General features: G+C 43.8%; 1 protein-coding gene across 1 annotated transcript in view; it reads right to left on the reverse strand.

Annotated features, from left to right (window-relative positions):
* The window catches only part of LOC311240975 (uncharacterized protein), a 37,097-nt gene extending 21,062 nt beyond the window's left edge, over positions 1-16,035 (reverse strand). Inside the window, exon 1 of the mRNA XM_084329613.1 lies at positions 15,984-16,035. The gene's annotated coding sequence lies outside the window, so the exon portion shown is untranslated. The remainder of the gene's footprint in view (positions 1-15,983) is intronic.
* Positions 16,036-22,360: the final 6,325 nt, after the last annotated feature.

Below are 22,360 nucleotides of genomic sequence, written 5' to 3' on the forward strand. Positions count from 1 at the left end.
AATAATAAGCCATATGCGTTCATTCATTACGCCCGCCGTAGGCTATATATATTATATGTCATTCATTCATTCATATACAGTACTGCGCGCGCGCGCACGCGCGCGTGTGTGCGCTGCGGCAGGTGTGTACCGCGAGCTGTATATGATGCCAATACATTAATCTAATCTAGTTTTGATGGGCGCAAGCGTGATTACGAAACCTAGCCACATTTCTCGGAGACGCTCTCTGATTGGCACTGACTGACGCTAGGTTTCGTAATCACGCGGCTCGCAAAGCACTTCCGCCATTCCATTTCTCACAGCTGCGTCACCAGTTGCCTTATAAGGAACTATGGAGGCTGTGTTTTGTATGCAAATGAGCTAAACGGGAACGCGCTTTGGAGTTTACGACAGAATGCCATTCTCCAAGCAGATATCAGATCATATAATTTCTGCGACCGTTTCAGCCACTTAAGACATATCTCCAGCACGTTCAGGACTCAGAGTGTACTTGTCATAGATTATGTCTCAGTGGTTCCAAGATAAGTCTTCCAGAATATATCTTTGGAAAATTTTCGGGAATGAGACCCAATGTTTGTTGCACCTCTCCATCAGAGAGTGTCGTATCTGTCATTAGTGATAAATCTGAGGCAGAGTCCAGGGATTCAAAGATTGAGGCCGCATCATGCCTATAAATTACATCATCGGGGTGGGCATCGTTTGGATTTGAACAATTCCGATTCTCCATTCCAATTCTTTGAGGTGCAGGTCAAAACAGGTCAGTTTGTTTCACAGGAGAAAATATTTATTTGAAAAATCCTTTATTTTTTTCATACTATTCACATTATCAGTTGACTTGATACAGTTTAATTTGGTTGCTGTACTGTAACTAGGGTATTAACTCAGCTCGCTCAGCGCCAATCACGAGTATAGTCAGGTTTTGGTCGTTATTTCTTTTATTAGCTATATCCATTCATTTTCAACCATCCAGCCTGATGTTATCATTGGGAATGGGTCTGAGCTCGCAAAAGGGCAAATACCGCCGCCTACGCCTTCCAGCTGGTATTGCACTCCATTAGAAATGGTGTAGTTTATTTTGTGGGACGATCCGAGCCATGCGGGCGGGGTTTAAATACTCAGGCGAGGTAGGCCTTTACAACGATGGCATGGAACAGTAACCCCGCCCGCCCGTTCATGTGTAACGCTCGGTAATGTGGGACGGACCTCCACAAGCAGTATTTGGAATGGCGATCAGATAATTGGATTTTTTTTTTTTTTTTATCCACTTTTTCTCCCATTTTCTATATTTTCTCCCATCCCAATTTCGTATCTTCCAATTCAACCCTCCCCTGTCACGGACGCTGTTTCTTGCCTCCCACAAGCCGGCTGCAATGTGGACTAAGTCATACATAGCACAAGTCCCCTCCGGTACTTGAGGTAACAGCAGTCGCATCTTTTCACCTGCGCAGCTCGATCTCTCAGTGGCGAGGAGTAACGCGTGGGAGGCTCACGCTGCCCCCGACACTTCCTGATTCTACTGCGCAGGCGCACCAACCGACCTGTAGGAGTCGCTGTCCACAACGCCCGATCCCCACCCATCAGTTTCCCACCCCCTAATACGGCCAATGTGTATTAGTATGGACGACCAGCTAAACTGAAAGCAAATGTGGAGCGCTGGGCTCGAACTGTCGAGCCCAGCGTCTCCAGCATTTCGTGGCGAGCGCCTTGCCCACTACGCCACGTAGCCGCTCCTATAATTGGATTATTTCTTTTGCATTACATCAGATACCAGGTATTGGTAAGGACTCTATATATAAAATTATATACAACTTGTAGTTGTATTATCTGCGAGACATCGCCACCACGCAACAAGTCAAAATGCTCGCTATCTGCAAACAGCTCCACTGTCTGTGTGTATATTCTGCTTTGGTCAGGTTAGTTGTAACGTTAGTTTAGCTTTGTTTTAACGTTAGATAATGTACAAAATAAACGTCTTTCCAGTGTTTTATTTTGAAACCACCTGACCGGAAGTATTTATGATGCTTCGCTATCTGCTTGTGTATTCCGGTTCTGTGTTTGTTCAGTTGGTGTCTGTAGAATAGATTGTTGGTGAACAACTAACTAACTTTAGGTTAGTTTTAACGTTAGCTAGCAGCAGGGATAGACGCCGTTGTGCAAATGCAGGCAGCTACAGGCACTTGAGGAAAAGCTTCTGAATTTAATCGGCAGGAGAGAGAGAGCTCGTCAAAGCCGGATATATCCCTGTGGCTGTGGTGTGGTCGTATAGGCACGAAAGTGCAGCTCGAACTACCTCTTGTTGTATTAAATTAATTGATTGCTGTTTAACTTGTCCGTGTCCAGTCCTTTCGATTAGCCCCACCGTTCATTGTAAACAATGATGCATGTAGGGATGGGAATCGAAAACCGGTTCCCGTTGGGAACCGGTTCCTAATTGGCCGATGCCTGGAACTGTGTGGCTCCCGTGACTTTCGATTCCCTTATCGCTGCCAGGTTTTTCCTTACAGGTTTTGGTAATGCTCCCGAAATTCTCCCGCTGTTTGGCTACTTCTATGTGCAGTGAAAACTACTTGAATGCTTTAGAACCTAGTCATTGATTTAGTTAAGGGTGAGCTAAGATTAGCCGCGGAGCTAACGCTAGTTAGCGTGAGCTAACGCTAGCTAATCAAGCTCAGTAGCTCACAGAGAGAGATAAACAGCTGACAGCGGATAGTACAGGACGATACAAATACAATAAAAAGGCGGGTGGGGGCTGTTGTGTAAACCTTGTACTCTTTAGTTCACATATAATAAGAGACGGATTATTTGCTAGCTCCACCAGTGCACCACTCCACAACAACACACACCAACTCTCGTCACAACGCTTTACGGTATTTTCACAGCACTGTCGCAACATTACCGTAAAACGTGAACACCGTTGTGACCCACTCGTGTGTGCACTACACTCAAAACTGTTTCACTGTAATAGAAGCTGAAGCGCATCTGTGATTTTGACGGTGACGGACGGTATTGATTTTCAATACCGTCGGTATTTCTAAATACCCCGGTATATCGTAATACCGTCATACCGCCCAAGCCTACGCCCGACCCAAAATGGTTCTCTCCTCTCTGTACACCCCTGTCCCCACAAGTACCCTGCCAGGGAACCCATGGACACGACAACAGCAGCAGCCATAAGGTAGGGCTGGGCTATAAAACTATAACGATAACTATCGCGATAAATTATTTCCTCGAAATAAACATGAAACGTGGTCGCAAAGTTTCGATATATCGATTTTCCAAGCTTGGATATGAGCACACGCACTAACAACCAATCAGTGAAGGAGATGGCCGAGAGCGAAGGAGACCCGCGCTGCACCTCTGGGTAGAGAGGTAGTCAACAAGGCTGGCTAGGATAATTAGCTTGCACGGCGCTATTTTATAGTTTACGTGCCGAGTGTGTGTGTGGCGTGAATTCTGATGCCACGGTTATAGTAGTGTGTGGTATACGGTAGGGATGGGAATCACCAGTTTCATCATGATACGATATCGATTCTTTGGACAACGATACGATATTTGCCGATATCACAAAGTCTCTCACGATACAATACGATACGATTAGATTCAGGTGCCTGCGATCGATATGAGATGATATCATATGCCCATTTAACACAATCAGTTATGAGACTCGCCACAGGATTTTCAAAATAAGAGTATCGATATGAATCGATCTTATTACATCGCATCGATCCGATTCGATCGTTGATAATTACATCGATGTATCGATCAGGATCGATGTATCGTCCCACCCCTAGTATACGGTGGACGTCGTTGCAATGTATTGGGGCGGAACAGAGTATTTTAGGGATATTTAGTACATAGGAAACATGGCTGGCTAGGATAATTAGCTTGCCTTGCACGGCGCAATTTTATAGCTTGGCTGGCTAGGATAATTAGCTTGCACGGCGCTATTTTATAAGTTTACGTGCCGAGTGTGTGTGTGGCGTGAATTCTGATGCCACGGTTATAGTAGTGTGTGGTATACGGTGGACGTCATTGCAATGTATTGGGGCGGAACAGAGTATTTTAGGGATATTTAGTACATTGGAAACATGGCTGGCTAGGATAATTAGCTTGCACGGCGCTATTTTATAAGTTTACGTGCCGAGTGTGTGTGGCGTGAATTCTGATGCCACGGTTATAGTAGTGTGTGGTATACAGTGGAGGTCGTTGCAATGTATTGGGGCGGAACAGAGTATTTTAGGGATATATAGTACATTCTCATGGGATACACTGCTTGCTCTGGCTAACTGCTAACGTGCGCGGACTGATGACGACATCAACTCGAGACATTTGCAGCAGCAAAACAAGTCTATTAATAGCCCGTCCATCGGCGCCGGGCATAAGAAGTTAATTAAACTTGACAGACATTATATCGACGATAATTATCGATAACGAGTTATATGAAAATAATTTTATAATTCTATCGCGATAACATTTTTGGCCATATCGCCCAGCCCTAACATAAGGTGCTCGAGCCCGTAACGCTAGTGGTACACGATAGCTATGAGCTAACTAACGCTACAAGCTCAAACACCCTACAACCACCACTATTGTCGCGTCCACAAGCTCCCCGGCAGAACACCCGCGAGGACAAAGGCACACAAAGAGGAGAGAACCACCCCAAATCGGGCACTCATGCCGGCCAACAAGCCAGACGCCGCAGCACGTTGTTAGCACAATAGTAGCCCACTCGGCAGGGTTATAAATTAACATTTTTTTTCAAGGGCTTTTTTTGCCCCCCTTAATTGATTTTCGGGGGCTTTTTTTGTATTTCGGGGGCACAACATTTTTATAATGAAAATTAACATAAAGATTATAAAACATTGTTGAAATTTTTTTTTACAGTCTTCGTCCCTATGTTTGATAACGTAATGTTAATGTCTCCATATATAGGGCTCTACGCTAACCTTTTTCCCAAGGAGCATGTGCTCCTAAATAAAATGTTAATAAATAAAATCTAAATACAAATTTAGGAGCACACAGAAATTTAGGAGCAGAGTGACAATTGTTCAAGTAACACACACATTGATTGATTGATTGATTGAAAAGTTTATTAACAGATTGCAGAATGGGTACAGTACAGTACAGCTCAATACATACAATTGTTAAGGGGATGCAGACCAGAGAAAGACTTTCGTCTCGTTTACATCAGGGTCCCCCATTTTCAATTCATCATAACATATATGACATACATGACATACAGATAGACAGTACTGCTACATCTATACATTTATGACATATCAGATTTGCACACACACACACACGATGTGTGACATGGCTTGGTTTCATGTTTTGAGGTACCTTCAATTATCTGTAAATAATACATACATACTCTATCTAAATAGATTAAATATGATTGTCCCTGAGGGCAAGTTGTGTTGTTGTCAGATCGATCAATGAAATACGTTGCGCGCTCAGCGCTGTGGAATGAAGGAAATGCGCATCGGGATCATTTGGATGTTATTCTTTGGAGTTGTGTTACAAATGGAAATGGTCTTTCCCTGCCGAACACAAGTTACTTAACGTTACACAGGTCGCGCTATGCAGATGCTTAGCTTGCTAACGTTAAGATAGCAGTGTAACTTAATGTTACACAGCACTATGCATGCTTGCTGAAAAGCAGAGCTCTCTGTCTGTCTGTCTGTGTTCGCACCTCAAGCACCCTTAACACGCAGCGGGCCCCGCCTCCCTCCCTCCCTCTTTGCATTCCACCCAAAAACTGAATTTCAGTCCAGTTTCTTAACTATTAACAGCGGCGCCGTTTTGTAATCTTCACTCTGCAAGTAAATGATTTTTCCGGTTCGCACACACACATATTATTAGGGGCAAATACGGGGGAAATGCTCGCACTGTAGAGCATATATATAATTATATATATAATTAGTAAACTGTTGGGGGCTTTTATTGCCCCCCTTAACTGATTTTCGAGGGCATTTGGTCAATTTTCGAGGGCATTTTGCCCCAAGCCCCCGTTAATTTCGAACCCTGCCACTCGGTGCATCATAGTCACTGACTGTGATGCACCGAGTGGGCCACCATTGATCAACATGCAGCGACGTGTAGCATTACCGCGGTATCGCTGTTACATCACGGCCACCGCAGAGTAGGCTGAATACCGCGTCACCGCTGTTTTTTATAATAATAATAATAAATTACCCTCCTCTCGTTGGGCTTGCGGCTCTGCAGATATACCCTACTCCTCTATCGAGGTTCCAAGCGACCCTATTGGGTACCAGAAAAGTCACGTGAAACATTGCAGACCACTGATTGGTCAGAAGAGAGACGCGTCACACGTTGTAGCGTCATGCAGTGTGTTACCACCAATCGGCAAGCGCGTATTAGTTTTTTACGTCCTGAATGTCAGCTCATCACAACACGGCTAATAACGTTAGCTTTAACTCTCCGCCGGAGTGGACTACCATCGCTCCTCAGGAGTACTAAACGAGACATAATGATTTTACTGTCTGCAACGAATGTTATAATAAAAGCCCTTCGTTCTATACACTTGTCTGATTGAAAACTTTATTAACAGACAGCAGAATGGGACAACTCAGCACGCTCTGAGCAAAGAAAGGAACTGAGATATGAATAGAGTATTGCTTGCCTTGCTATGGTCCGGTAAATACGCTGATGTTATTGAACGTATAACTATATAATGTTAATAATGCCACAAAACGAATGCCTTTATTATAAAGTAGTAACTTTATAGTAATAATAATAAGAAAGGGTCGGGGGGGTTAGGGGTAACCACCCCTGCCCGCGATACCGAGTGAACTGCGCACGACCAGAGGGGAAACTTCGAATCCGTGTTTCACTTTCAATAACTAATGCGTGCTTGCCGAATCCCAAACAATATTCATGCTGCAAAGTCATCCTCTAAAGATAGACATTTAGACTAGAGGCAGGCTATATGCTATAAAGAGTAGACTACTACTAAAAAAAAAATGCATTCAAACTTTATTTTTTTATTTTTTGTGTGCGTGCGGTAATAACCGCGGCGGTAGGAAATATTTTGCAAATTTGTGCGGTAAGGAAAACATTAATACCGCGGCAGCTCTAAATTAGAGCAGTTCATAGTTTGATGGTATCATCTGGTAATACTCTCTGAAATTATTAGCCCATGATAGAAGGTGATAGACAGATTCATCCAATCACCTTGTAACATGCGTTACTTTAAGAAGAAGATGTCAATGTGTTGATAAATGAAGTGTGGGCCCAATATGTTAAGATATGCCAATGTCAGCATATATGTGTCACGTCACGTGACCTTTAAGATTCCAGGTATGGGTGTGCTTAGGGGCGGTCCAAACCATCAGGGGGCCATCTTGGATTGGAATCTAATAGGGGTGCACGATATTGATTTTTTGAACCCGATACCGATAACTTTATGCTCCTCAAGCCAAGTTCAAGTTCAAGTTCTTTAATAGTTGTCATACAGAAGTACAGAATACTTTCATACAAAATGCTTCTTACTGTTACGCTCCAGAGACTGTGCTAGACAAGATAGTATCAAATAACATAATAACATAATATAGCATGAATTTAGAAGAAGAAAAATGAGGTCACAGTGTTCGGTATAGACATATGTACAATGTTCTGAGTTACCATATAATATACAATACACAATACTATGCAGTGTACTAATGTACAGTACTATCTAGTGCAAAGCAGAAATGGGATGAGGTACAATTTTAGGTACAATTTACATTAAGGTGTACGAGTTGTAGTGCAATCCTTCATCCATAAATATAAAGTGTGGGGAGTGGGTGCTACAGTGTGTTTGTTTAAAGTGGGTGTGTGCTATAAAGTGTGTGGAGTGGGTGCTACAGTGTGTTTGTTTAAAGTGAGTGTGTGCGTGTGGATGTGTGTGCTATGTGCGTTTGGTGGTTGTTGTTGTGTAGTGTTCATTCATTGTTCGTTTAGCAGCCTGATGGCCTGGGGATAGAAGCTTCTTCTGAGTCTTTCTGTGCTCGCCTTGAGACTCCGGTATCGCTTGCCTGACCGCAGCAGTTCAAAGAGGCAGTTGTTCGGGTGACTGGAGTCTTTAATGATTCTCTTAGCCTTGCCCTTGCAACGCTTGTTGTAAATGTTCTGGAGGGTGGGGAGCCCCCCTCCAATTGTGCGTTCGGCTGAACGTGTCACTCTTTGTAGTCTGCTTCGGTCTTGTGCAGTGCTATTCCCAAACCAGGAGGTGATGTTGCCGGTCAAGATGCTCTCTATTGTACATGAGTAGAAGTTCTTAAGGATCTTCTGGCTGACTTGGAACTTCCTTAGGTATATTCCAAGCCGATATTTATTGTATTATACAATTTTTTTTTAAATGTATATTCCTGTAGTTTTGACCTAACCAGATTTATCATGACATGAGCGTTACTACTATGAACAAAACAAAGCCAAGACAACAGTTTTGACTGATAAAGTGACCATATTTATTTTTCCAAATGAAAATTCACAATCGTCAATTACTTATAATACATCCAACCTAACAAGTCACCTGCAACATCACCACCGCTACGATGGTGTGTTAAAAGCCTACGACGGCGCGAGCAGCTAAAGCTGCTGTGAATCCAAAGCCAGCTACAAAAGGAACCCGCGACGCTTGTACCTATTGACGAGGTGTTTGCTAAATTAAAGAAGTTTGACAGAAATGACCCAAGGGCTCAAGCCGATAGCTTTTAAGCAGTGCTTGGGGGAGCAAATTAACCTGGCTACTACGGAGCAATAAGTTGCATCACAGTCATGAAAGAGGCTAGATTTGAAACAGCTTTAGCTGCTCGCGCGTCGTCGTAGGCTTTTAACACAATAACACACCATCGTAGCGGTGGTGATGTTGCAGGTGACTTGTTAGGTTGGATGTATTATAAGTTGTTGCCCTTTTCCCTCCTCGTGGAACTTCTGCATTGCATTTGTTACAAATAGCAAGCCGTAATGTCCGTAATATAGTCCGTAATGACAGAAACCAGTATGGAGGTGGTGTTTGTATGTACATACATAAGGACACCAAATTCATTACCCGTACTGACCTTCATCATGAGACAATTGAAACCGTATGGGTGGAAATTTTATTTGAAAGGGCAAAATCTGTTCTAGTCGGCACAATATACAGACCGCCAGATCAAACTGGCTTTTATGATACTATGGATGTGTGCTTAGCTGGAGCTGAGGATGCGGAAAAAATTCTTATTGGGGATTGGAACACGGATATGCAACAAAAAGATGCACCCGTCTTCAAATCCTTCAATAGGTTTTGTGATCTGCACGGCAGCGTTTCCGTTAGCCGGTAATTACCGGTATTTGACTGGCAAAATCTGTTGAAGTCCGACAAATTTAATCTCTCCGGTCATAGTGTCCGGTGAAAATAGTTCCCTCTGGGCACAGTTTGATTATTTGAATTGTATTTGGATGGGCTGGAGTTGGGTGGCCTATGCGATGAACGAAACAATCATTGCGTTTGTTGTCGTTGCTTCGCTCAGCGAGAGCTTGCTGCTGGATTTGCGGAAGGCATGCAGCTGCAGACCCACAGAACCCACCAGCTTTGCTGGCACAGTGCGGTCCCCAGACCTGGAAAGCTGCTCTGCGGGTCTGCAGCTGGATGCTTCTTGCAAACTAACTGCGGCGCTCGCGCTGATATTGTTGGACCGGCTGCTTGGTGGAGCAACGATGAAACGAATGTAATGAATCGTTCGTCGCATGGGCTATTTAATTTTGGCCTGTTTTGGTACGGTTCGGGTGGTCAAGTTGTGCTTGGAGGGAGTTGTTTTCACCGGACATTATGACCAGCACCAAGTCGTTGGGACTAGGTGGAGATATACATCACGCAAACCCACGATAATGTTGCCGTCTCTCTGCCAAATTTCTCAGTTCTTCGCTTGATATAATTAATACAAATGTCCAATATAACGGAATTCGTTAGCTCATAAATGTGATTATAACAGACTGCTGTTTATTAATGTCGGGCCGACTGCCCACAGACACAGGTCTATTTGATTTAAAGTCGGCAGCAGCACGGAGTCTCTGGACTTATTTTATTTGGAATATAATGACTGTATACGCAAAAGTAGCCTAGCTTTAAGTTAAAATATTATAAATCTACATGCCTTGAGGATGTCATTCTTTATATAGCCTGTTGTTTTTAAGCTCAATAAACTCTGACCGGAATTTCTCTCATTTGACCCGTAGATAAAAATCTACCGGACCCTGAGACCGGCAACAATTTTTTCTAACGGAAACCCTGCTGCACGGCCTCAGCCAACTAATCACCCAACCCACAAGGATATGTGAATCAACTCAGACTACCATTGACCTCATACTGACCTCTGACAAGTCCAAGATATCCAATAAAGGGGTTATAGCATGCGGGTTAAGTGATCATTATATGATATTCTGTACCCGCAAAAAGCTAAAACTAAAGGCTGGCTGTCACAAAACAGTCACATCTAGAGACCTCAAAACCTACTCTAGCGAGGCCTTTAACCTTGAACTGGAGAGTCTGGACTGGTCAGATGAACTCAATGGTACACTGGTTGAAGAAACTTGGCTTGGCTTCAAAACCAAATTTTCATCAATACTAAACAACATGGCCCCCCTAAGAACCACCAGGGTAAAAAATCGCGCTGAGCCATGGATGCACACTGAAATACTGACCGCTATGAAAGCCAGAGACAAAAAATGCTCTGAGTTTCGTAAAAGTCAGTCAAAGCTTACCAAAAGCACGAGCAGTGAACTCCAAGACCACGTGACTGAACTCAAACTAGAAAGAAACAGACTAAGAAATGACGTAAACTCCATGATCAAAACTGCTAAAAAAAAATTCATCAATGACAAAACCGAGGAAAACAAAAATAAACCACGTGAACTTTGGAAATTACTCAACAATCAACTAGGCTGCAGTAAAAAACTCAAAACCAGGTTCTCAAACATAAACATAAAGACGGACAACACGCTCATCACAGACAAGCTGGATGTAGCCAATTACTTAAACACTTTCTTCACAAACATAGCCACAACACTGGTAAACAAACTACCCTCCCACTCAGGGCAGTATGGGGTAGAACACATAGTAGCATACTACAAGAACCTAGGCGTCCACAAAGACGACTTCAAACTGGAAATAGTAACTACAGATGAGGTACTCAAAAAACTGAGCGCCCTCCAACCAAACAAGGCCACTGGCCATGACAACATCCCCTCCAAATTCCTCAGAGACTCAGCAGCAGCCATCACCCCAGTCATCACACACATAATAAACCTCTCCATAAAACAGGGACACGTCCCCAAGGACTTCAAAATTGCGAGAGTAACACCCCTGCACAAAAAGGGCAGCAAATTAGACCCGGGTAACTACCGCCCTGTTTCTATCCTTACATCCATCTCGAAAGTCATGGAAAAAATAGTATACGAACAGATCGAAAAGTACCTCGCGGAAAAAAATCTAATCTACGAATTCCAATCTGGCTTCAGAACATCCCACTCCACTGACACATGCCTTCTCTACTTGAACGACCACATCAAACAAGAGGTGGACGCGGGCAAATACTGCGGCATGGTCATGCTGGACCTACAAAAGGCCTTCGACACTGTCAATCACACCATTCTGATTGACAAGCTAAAAGCAATTGGTTTTGATAGTTTATCAGTGAGCTGGATACAATCCTACCTGGAGGGGAGGGAACAGATGGTGGAAGTAAACGGTACACTATCCCCCCCCCTCACAGTGAGCTGTGGTGTTCCACAAGGAAGCATACTAGGACCGCTACTATTCCTAATTTATGCAAATGACATGTCGTCAGCTTGTGACTGCAACTTGTTCCTGTTTGCGGACGACTCAGCCCTGCTGGTCTCTGACAAGAACAAGTTACAGGTTGAAAAAGCCCTCAGCTCGGAACTAGGCAAAATCTGCATATGGCTCGCCGACAACAAACTATCATTACACATGGGCAAAACAGAGTCCATTCTCTTCGGTTCAAATAACAAACTCAGCAAGACCGACGGCTTCTCGGTTACAGTGGGTGACAATATTATCACAAGGAAAGATGAAATTACCTACCTGGGTTCCATCCTAGAGGCTAATCTTTCCTGTGACAAAATGGCATCCAATGTAATAAAAAAAGTCAACCAACGAACGCGATTCTTGTACCGGATCTCCTCTCTGGTAAACAAGAATACCCTGAAGACTCTAGCAGGAGCACTCATTCAAGGGTACTACGACTATGCTTGCACCTCATGGTACCAAAGCACCTCAAAGGCACTAAAAAACAAATTACAAACATCTCAAAACAAGCTAGTCAGACTACTACTTGACCTGACTCCTAGAACCCACCTCACCCCTGCCCACTTTGACAACCTAGGATGGCTTAGAGTAGACGACAGAGTACAGCAACTTGCAATGGGCCTGGTCTACAAGATACACTACGCGACCAAGGTACCCATGTACATGTCAAAATACTTCCCAAAGGTCAGTGAATACCACGATCACAACACCAGAGGGAGCTCCACAAATCATGTAAAACCCAGATTCGGATCAAACAAGGGACTAAACACGTTTCGCAATTATGCCACATCAATGTGGAACGCCCTGCCTAAAGCTGTAAAGGAATGTGAATCACTACCCACCTTCAAAAACACTCTCAAAAAACACCTACGTGAGACTGCAATTCGAAACTGGCCCCTACAAATGTCCTAACCTAGTTGTACAGTAAATGACCAAGTAAGGCTTTGTCAATATTCAAATGTACAGTGTAAAATGTGTGTGTGTCCCCTTCCCAACCCCCCCCCCCCCCCCCCCCCCCCACCTCCAATGTACAGCCCTCACCCAACCCACCCAACCCCACCCCACCCAACCAACCTCCTCCAATGTACAGTTTCTATGCCAAATGTATATACACTCCTTTTCTGGACACTTTTGTATCACAAACAGTACTGTATTTGCAAATCTGATATGTCATAAATGTATAGATGTAGCAGTACTGTCTATCTGTATGTCATGTATGTCATATATGTTATGATGAATTGAAAATGGGGGACCCTGATGTAAACAAGTCGAAAGTCTTTCTCTGGTCTGCATCCCCTTAACAATTGTATGTATTGAGCTGTACTGTACTGTACCCATTCTGCAATCTGTTAATAAACTTTTCAATCAATCAATCAAAGCAAACTTTTTTCCTCTGAAACTATTCCCACACTACCGACGCCATCTTTGTTTACATCCGCGCTGCTTCAGAAACTTACGTGGCTACGTCACAGCCAAGAAAGGGAGCGCTGGATTTGTGTAAAACGCCCTCTTCCTAAACCACACGCTATCAGTCGTACCACAGTACTGGCAAAACGGGAGGAGCCTACAGAAAAAACAAACGCCCTTCATCCCAATTCACCCACACCGCATTTTCTTTTTACCAAAAAATATATATTATATTATCGGAGCTATTAATAACGTTATCGGGATGACGTCATAATTGCTGATATCGGCCCGATAATTATCGTGCATCCCTAGAATCTATGCCTCATGAAGTTTTGTTTGCTTGCTGCTATGGTGAGAGGAAGGAGGGATTTTTCAGGCCTCCTAAGAGAATCTCCAAAAACCAAGGACAGGTCAGCTGCAGTCTGTGCTTCCCAGTGGATTACTTTTGTTATTTTCCTTTTTGAAGATGTGGATCAACCCATGATTTATCACCTTTTGGACACTCAAAGGTTTGAGTGTTGTTGGACACTACTGGCTCTAAAATGCAAGGCTGCATGGTCTGGTAGGCCTGCACATTTATGTTGGTGCTAATGGACTGTAAAGCTGACAGGACTGTTCTTATTGGTTTGATATGATTTTGTTGTACAGTTTCTATGTGATGCCCCATTTAGTTTGATCCTCTTTTTGTTTAATACAACACTTTGAATTTAACACTGTTCCAGTACTCTCATTATTTATTGCTGAACAGGTTTGTTTTATTATTTCAAGCTTGTTACAACCTGTCAAGTATTTTTGAAAGTCCCTGCCCTTTTCCAATGGAGCTTTTCTAGATGGTTGTGAAAAAAAACATCTGGCGGTATTCAGGTTAGTAATGCTCCATCACATGTTTTAAAACCATTACAAGATTAATATTAAACTGAAGCTTAACGTTAAAGCAACCCAACAGACATGTTATGCAAGTATAATTTAATGCAAGCCACATGTCAGAGGATCTGACATGGTCAACACACAGACACTGTCGTAAAAAAGGCAAAGCAGCACCTCTACCACCTGAGACCGTTAAGGAAGTTCAGAGTATCTGGGAAGATACTCCAGTCCTTCTACTCCGGAGCTGTAGAGCATCTTGACTGGAAACATCACTGCCTGGTATGGAAACAGCACGGCACAGGACAAGAAGGCCCTACAGAGAGTGGTGCGCTCAGCCGAGCGTACCACGGGTATTGCACTACCACCCCTGCAGGTCCTATATAACAAGAGGTGCAAATCCAGAGCCTGCAGACTAATGAAAGACCATCACCACCCCAATAACAGCCTGTTCCAGCTGCTGAGGTCAGGCAGACGCCTGCGAACCCCAGCTACTAGGACAGAGAGGCTTCGGCTCAGCTTCTTCCCCCAGGCCATCAGAGCCTTGAACACTGAGTGCCACAGAACACTGAACTCTCCACACACAAGCACACATGAGCACACACACGACACGCACGCTGTACACGCTCGCACACTAGCAGCCACTTTAACATGAGCAAGCACACACTCATGCTGCACACGCCCACACGTATGGCCACAAAGGAAAGGTCACTTTAAAAAATAGTATAGTAACAGTAACAGTGTATATGCACTACCAAAGGACCTAGCATGTCCTCCATGCTCTGTAAATAACTTATGTACAAATACCGAGATGTCCCACTATGTTACCCGTTTATTGCACAATGTTGTTTTATTGGATTCTATATGTTGTACTACTGTATTGCACATCGTTGCGGGCAAGACCACCCGCATTTCATTGTATACTTCAATACTTGTATGCCTTGACAAATAAAACTCTTGACTTGATGTTACAATAAACCTCTGTTGGGCTGCTTCAAAAAACGCAAATTAAATCACAATCGCAATATCTGTCAGAATAATAGCAATTCGATTTCCCAAAATCGTGCAGCCCTAATTGCCACTGGTAGGGGGTAGGTGTGGAAAAGTGACCATAGCTCAGCGTAGGAAGGTCTGATCGAGGTCCATATCTGAGGAGGTGCCAGGCTGTTGTGGCTGTGTAAAGTATGGTTCTTCCACACACTACTGAGGCTTCTGACTGTTTATTCAATTATTAAATTGTAAAATAGCCAATATGTCTCGTTTCTTCCTTGTTACCGATAGACTTCAATCATCCAATCCAAACAAGAGCCAATAGCAACAGTAGAATAAGCTGCTTGAATAAGATTTGTCATTTTTCATTGTGACAATACATTTTTCACATACCCAGCTGTGCTGCTCATCTGCATCCCACAAATGCATGTTCCTTACAAATGGGGCACCATTTAAAAAGGTAAATAAACAGGCTTTCCAACTGTATAAAAAGGTATTGCCAGGAAGCATCGTTACAACAGAGAAATAATCTACCCAACACAAATGTCCAAACTTTGTTTTATGTTTATATACCGGTAGCTTTTCTTCCCACCGTAGTATTCACCAAATAACCACAAATATGACGGCTTCCCTTTCAACAATGTCCTTGAAGGGACTGTTTTTATCCATAGAACAAATGATCTTTGCATTTACATCAAAGAAAACAATAAACTACTCGTGTGAACTGGTCACTTGATGCCTGTATGCTCGCTAGCTAACACCGATCGGCTAACTGTTGATATGCTATCCAAACAGGCGACTCGCTTTTACATTGAAATGAGCATTTCATTAGCACTTCCACAAACACTGCAACATGTACTACAAAGCAATAACAGTAGCAACCAAACGAAACCCCAATTGTCTACATTCTTACCTGCATAGGGGGGAAGTGAAGAATCAATCAAACAGGACACGCTGTTGCTCTCGACTCGTTCACGACGTCGAATGAGATATGAGAAGCAGGAAGCACAGCCGCAGACTCGGAGAGGACCCCACTCCAATAGCATAATCTGCAGAGCCACAGAGGAGTAGGGGGTATCTGCAGAGCCGCAGAGCCAGGCTGGATGGGTATAAGTGGTCTGGACAAGTAGTTGCGAATGGGGGGGGGGCGGGGTTCGTCTCGTTTACATAGGTACATTATACATAGACAGTAATGTTACATCTAGACATGTAATAATAGAGTCAGTGTGTCAACAGTTGGAGGATGTGTGTTTAGTTGTCACTTTGTTCCCTCAAAGATGCTGCTGCCAGCAGCTGGAGAACTAATGGCTGCACGACTATTAGGAATGTCTGACTGCTAACTGTGTCTGACTCTTAACCACCAAAACCTGCAGCACCTATAATGTATATCATGCCAGTTAGGGTACAGACCCTCGCCTGAATAATACTGTTTATTTTTCTCATATTTTTTATATTCAGATGACATTTTATTGCCTGTATTTATGTCTTTCTACTATTACCCTGTCCATACCTGTACCCCCCCCCCCCCCCCCATGACACCTACATTTCTCCTTTAACTCACCTGCATGTACATGGGTGGACACACACACACACACACACACACACACACACACACACACACACTCCAGGGTGTTCTCTGACTATAGCTGTTAGTCATCCCGCCTAAATGGTTTAGTCTCTGACCACCTAAAGGACAACTTCTTAATTTTCAGGATTTGTAATCATACTAAATATGTTGTCATCTACGCCGGACGCGTATCGCTGGAAAGAAACTCCGGAGACTGTCTCATGCTTTCCTCCGACGCATGTGCGGCCAGCCTGGCAGCGCAGATTCTCACTGGGAGAGTAACGTGTGGAAGGTCGCACTACCTCTCTCATTGTACTGTACTTGTCTAATAGCCCTTCAAGAGCAACGGGTACAGGGTCGATATGACCCTGATGTAAACGAGACACTAATCTCTCTACCCCGCGCTCGGTTGCTAACTTGCTATTGTTTTTTTACAGTCTGCCGTGAACATGGGAAATAATTGCGACAGCTCTGCTGTACACTGGGAACCTTGGTTGCTATGCCCACACAAAACCGCAAAACTTCACCCTGGACTCCGGTTTTCAAAGACCGGGGTTGCAGCAGTAGCGGCCGCTGGGTACTTCGCCACTAGGGGCGCTATACCAAATATTTTGTACAGTACAGTACAGTACCACGCAACACTCATGGCAAGACGTGAGCGATTCGACTCACGCTCACTGCAATGAATCGGCTCTTATGAACGAGTCGCTCAGCTGTTACTACAACAACACACAACCAGTCAAATAAAGTATAGTCTAGACTCTAATTCACAACTTGAAACACAATATATAAATAGAAAAGTTAGAAACAAAACTCGCCCGTCTACAAACACAGGCAGATCTCTCCCTCTCTCCTTCTCTCTCTCACACACAGCGCGACGTGGAATCGATTCGTTACACAATCAGACCTATTATATACCAAGAATAACTTCAGTATGAGTACAGGGCTGTACACATATTTTGCATATTGTTAAACGAGCCAAGGCTAGCTATTAAACTATCGATATGAATCGAAAATCTGGGACCCTGATGTAAACAAGACAAACGTCTTTCTCTGGTCTGCATCCCCTTAACAATTGTGTGTATTGAGCCGTACTGTATTGTACCCATTCTGCAATCTGTTAATAAAGTTCTCATTCATTCATTCAAACATAGACGATATTGAACAAGCCATAATCCACGTATTTTCAATCCGAGAGAGCTGCAGTAGTTAAATCAATGAGCCATCGATAAATAAACAATCAGCAATGTCTCGCTTCATGAATGGCCAGCAGTAGTACTGCTCCTAAAAAAACTATTTACAAACGTTAACGTTAAGCAGAGAGAGAGAGAGAGAGAGAGAGAGAGAGAGAGAGAGATTTCTTCAACCTCGAACCTAAATTCCTTAGCAACCCGTGTTACCAAGTAAACAAATCACGGAACGATAGCCTAGTACTACTAACGTTAGCTCCCAGAACGATAGCCAGTTAGCCCGCACCAGCCTAGTACTAGTACTAACGTTAGCTGCCAGAACGATAGCCAGTTAGCCCGCACCAGCCTAGTACTAGTACTAACGTTAGCTCCCAGAACGATAGCCAGTTAGCCCGCACCAGCCTAGTACTAGTACTAACGTTAGAGAGAGAGAGAGAGAGAGAGAGAGAGAGACTCACTGTTTAGTTGAAACGTCAGGGCAGGAGAGCTTGATATCCGCCATATAGCTTGTTAGCCAAGTGTTAGCTCAGCTGAGCTCGTCGACGTTAGCACAACACTCAACAAGTACATTCCTTTGTCCATTTCCGCTCGAACAGACTGCAAACTACCTGGCGTTCTATCGCCATGCTCTAAGACAAACTCTAACCTTAACCAACTTTGAAAGAGTGCCTTTGAAAGAGCTTAACAGTCTAAAGAAAGAACTTGCAGTCACGGCACGGCACGCTCTAAGACAAACAACAGTCCTAGTACCAGGAACCAAGCTAGAAGCTAGAATTGGAACATTAGAAATTGGATTCGGCCAATCAGAGATCGTCTCTGTGAAATTCTGCCATGGAAAAAAATACTGGCGTCGGCCAATCAGAGAGCGTCTCCGCGAAATGCGGCTATGGAAATTCTCACGGAAGTTCACGCTGCTTTCTAGACCGCTTCAAATCGCGCTCGGATTCCAACATAATAGTCATATTTCAACGCACAACGCCGTATGCACTGATTGGCTGTGACGGAGACAGCGATCAAACTGTGACGCGCACTCAGAGCGCTATCGCGTATAGCCCGGGCCGAGAAGAAAAAAAAAAAAAAAAAAAAAAAAAAACGTGATGTCCTGCTCTGGAAAACGATGTTTTTTTTATTTAGATAATAACGTTATATTGTGCATTGGAAATACAAACATACTTAAAATGAGTAAATATTATTAATTTTAAACATGTTTATATTATTTATAGGGCTATAAAACACAAAAACGAAAAAGTTTTATTGTCTTCTTCTCTGATTTAACAGCAGCTGGCCAGCAGGTGGGTCGGCGCCCTAGCGCCCCTAGTGGTAGAGCCGCCACTGGGTTGCAGTGTAGCAAATCCCCGGTTGTGTGTGGCCGAACAGTGCAACTGCGCACATACAATCATGGTTATATTAAATCCAGCGCTCGTGTGGACTGGGCAACTTGCCTGCCATTACGTTTCGTTCTGAAAAGCGAAACTGACCCTGAAAACGAAACGAAAATGGCCCTGTGTGTAACTGCAGCCGTCTCTGTGCTAACAGTCACGTTTTCAGTACGAGAAGACAAGACAAAACTTCTTTCTCTGGTCTGCATCCCCTTAACAATTGTGTGTATTGAGCCGTACTGTATTGTACCCATTCTGCAATCTTGTTGCAATAAAGTTTTCATTCACACTCAAAATCTGTGTTCATTTTTTATTTTGCATACTAATGTTCTGTGTCTTGAGTCGTACTTGTATTGAAAAACTGATTTTATGTCTGAGGAGAAGACCGGTACTCATCATCTTCGTCTCCACAAAAAGAAAAATGACATGTGAAGTATGTTGTGTGCCAGGTTCAAACAGTGCTGTATATGTACAGTTTATTCCTACTCCTATCCAAGCTCCGGGAGGGTCATCAAAGAGAAGTCGGGTCATCAAAGAGAAGTCGCCTATTCTTAGTCCTTGCCCCACAATGGTGGAATTGTCCTAATAAACTAACCTACACTGTAGCACTCAACACTTTATGAACATTGTTACTGAGACGAAAGTTAAGTTTACTCTATTATTACTAGATCTGGTATGTCTAGATGTAACACTGTATGGGTACAAGTTTACTCTATTATTACATGTCTAGATGTAACATTACTGTCTATGTATAATGTACCTGTAAGGTTTGGTTCTTTCCCCACCACGGGCTTCTTGAAGTACAGTGATGATTGGTCCGCTGCTCACCCACTCGCTCTGTTCCTTTAAGCCTACTCGCTCTGTTCCTTTAGTTTTCTGTTAATCAATTGCATTCCCCTATTCACACACTTCTTCCCGTAGACGCCGTTTGATTGGTGCTCCCCCAACCTCACGCTTGTCAATCTCATCCCGCAGCTGTCACAGCTTGTCAATTAAGCATTCCTCTGATTATTTATACCCCGTTTCCCCATTCAAGTTTTGTTGGATCGTTTTGATATTTCAGTAGCATTCGCCGTTCCTGCCTTGCCTGCTGTTTTTCCCTGTGCTTTGCCTCCAGGATATTCAAGAAGTATTCCGCTTGGACACCCGTTTCCCGTGGCGACGCGTTCGCCCCGTTTTGATCCTACTCTCTTTACGCACAGCGCCTGGGTGAGTTTTTATGACTGTCTTTGATCCTATTCGTTTTCGTGTGTTTAAATGACACTGAAGATATCCTGCTTTTTGTCAGACAGTCACTCACCCAGCGTTCAGCTTTTTTTGGATTGTTCATTGGGATAATATTTGGCCTTAACATCGCTCACTGTGTGTTCACACACCGAAGATATAATCACTTGGATTTGTATTTGGGACTTCGCTCACAGTGTTTATTTGCACCGAAGATTTCTATCACGTGGATTTGTGTTTGGGACGTTACTCACAGTGTGTATATACACCGAAGATTCAGTCACTTGGATTACTCTGTTTTTTGGTACAAGTCACCTCCCCTGTCACCTGCTCTGTTCCCTACTGTACTCTGAGCTAACCCGCTCCCTCTCTCCCTCTCGGTCCCGTTACCACCTCGGAGATCTGCCGAGAGAAGTCTGCAGAGCGGCTCTGACGTCATCGTCTGCTTCCCCAGACTAACCATCCCGGGAGAAGCTGCAGAGCAGCAACATTCATCTATGCTTGTATCCCAGTCTTTGTCTGTTCTCTACCAAGTCTATGCTGTTTATTTAGTGTAAATAAACAAGCCCTTGTTTTTGGCAACTCTGAATCTACTCTCTTGTGTCGTTGCGTTTGGGGTCGGTGTCAAACCATAACAGTACCTATGTAAACGAGACGAACCCCCCCCCCCCCCCCCCCCATTCGCAACTACTTGTCCAGACCACTTATACTTGTCCAGACCACTTATACCCGTCCAGCCTGGCTCTGCGGCTCTGCAGATACCCCCTATTGCCACAGAGCCCAACGTCTGGGCGGGGCTTCGTGGCGTGGACGTGGCTTGAGGCGGGGCTTCGTGGCGTGGACTAGCCTTGTGGCATGGACCTGGCTTTGCACTACTGCGCATGCGGGTGAGGGGGGGGGGGGCTGAATGAATGAAAACTTTATTTAACCGATTGCAGAATGGCTCAATACACACAATTGTTAAGGGGATGCAGACCTGAAAAAGACGTTTGTCTTGTTTCCATCAGGCTCCAATGTACAGTTTCTATGCCAAATGTATATACACTCCTTTTCTGGACACTTTTGTATCACAAACAGTACTGTATTTGCAAATCTGATATGTCATAAATGTATAGATGTAGCAGTACTGTCTATCTGTATGTCATGTATGTCATATATGTTATGATGAATTGAAAATGGGGGACCCTGATGTAAACAAGACGAAAGTCATTCTCTGGTCTGCATCCCCTTAACAATTGTATGTATTGAGCTGTACTGTACCCATTCTGCAATCTGTTAATAAACTTTTCAATCAATCAATCAAAGTCCCTCATTTTCAATTCATAGACATTTATGACATACACAACATACATGACATTTATGGCATAGGGACATATAGGTATTTAGTACGGATACATTTGTGACATAAACGGTATTCAAATATATAGTACTGTTACCCCTAGATCCTGACAGAGTATATACATATGATGGGGAGGGGACTGTACATTAGGAGGGGGTGGGTGGGTGGGAGAGAAATATACATACAGCGGGGAGGGAATATATACATGCGGTGGGGAGGAGACTGTCTATTAGGAGGTGGTGGGGGTTTTGGGCATTTACGGTGGCCAGTTTCGAATTGCAGCCTCCCGTAGGTGCTCTTTAAGAGCGGTTTTGAATGTGGGTAGGGATTCACATTCCTTTACAGCTTTGGGTAGGGCGTTCCACATTGAACAGGTCGAAAAGTACCTAGCGGAAAAAAATCTAATCTACGAATTCCAATCTGGCTTCAGAACATCCCACTCCACTGACACATGCCTTCTCTATTTGAATGACCACATCAAACAAGAGGTGGACGCAGGCAAATACTGCGGCATGGTCATGCTGGACCTACAAAAGGCCTTTGACACGGTCAATCACTCCATTCTGATTGACAAGCTAAAAGCAATTGGTT

Source organism: Notolepis coatsorum (genome assembly GCF_963971535.1).
Source record: "Notolepis coatsorum genome assembly, chromosome: 14".
In the NCBI taxonomy this organism is placed as follows: domain Eukaryota; kingdom Metazoa; phylum Chordata; class Actinopteri; order Aulopiformes; family Paralepididae; genus Notolepis; species Notolepis coatsorum.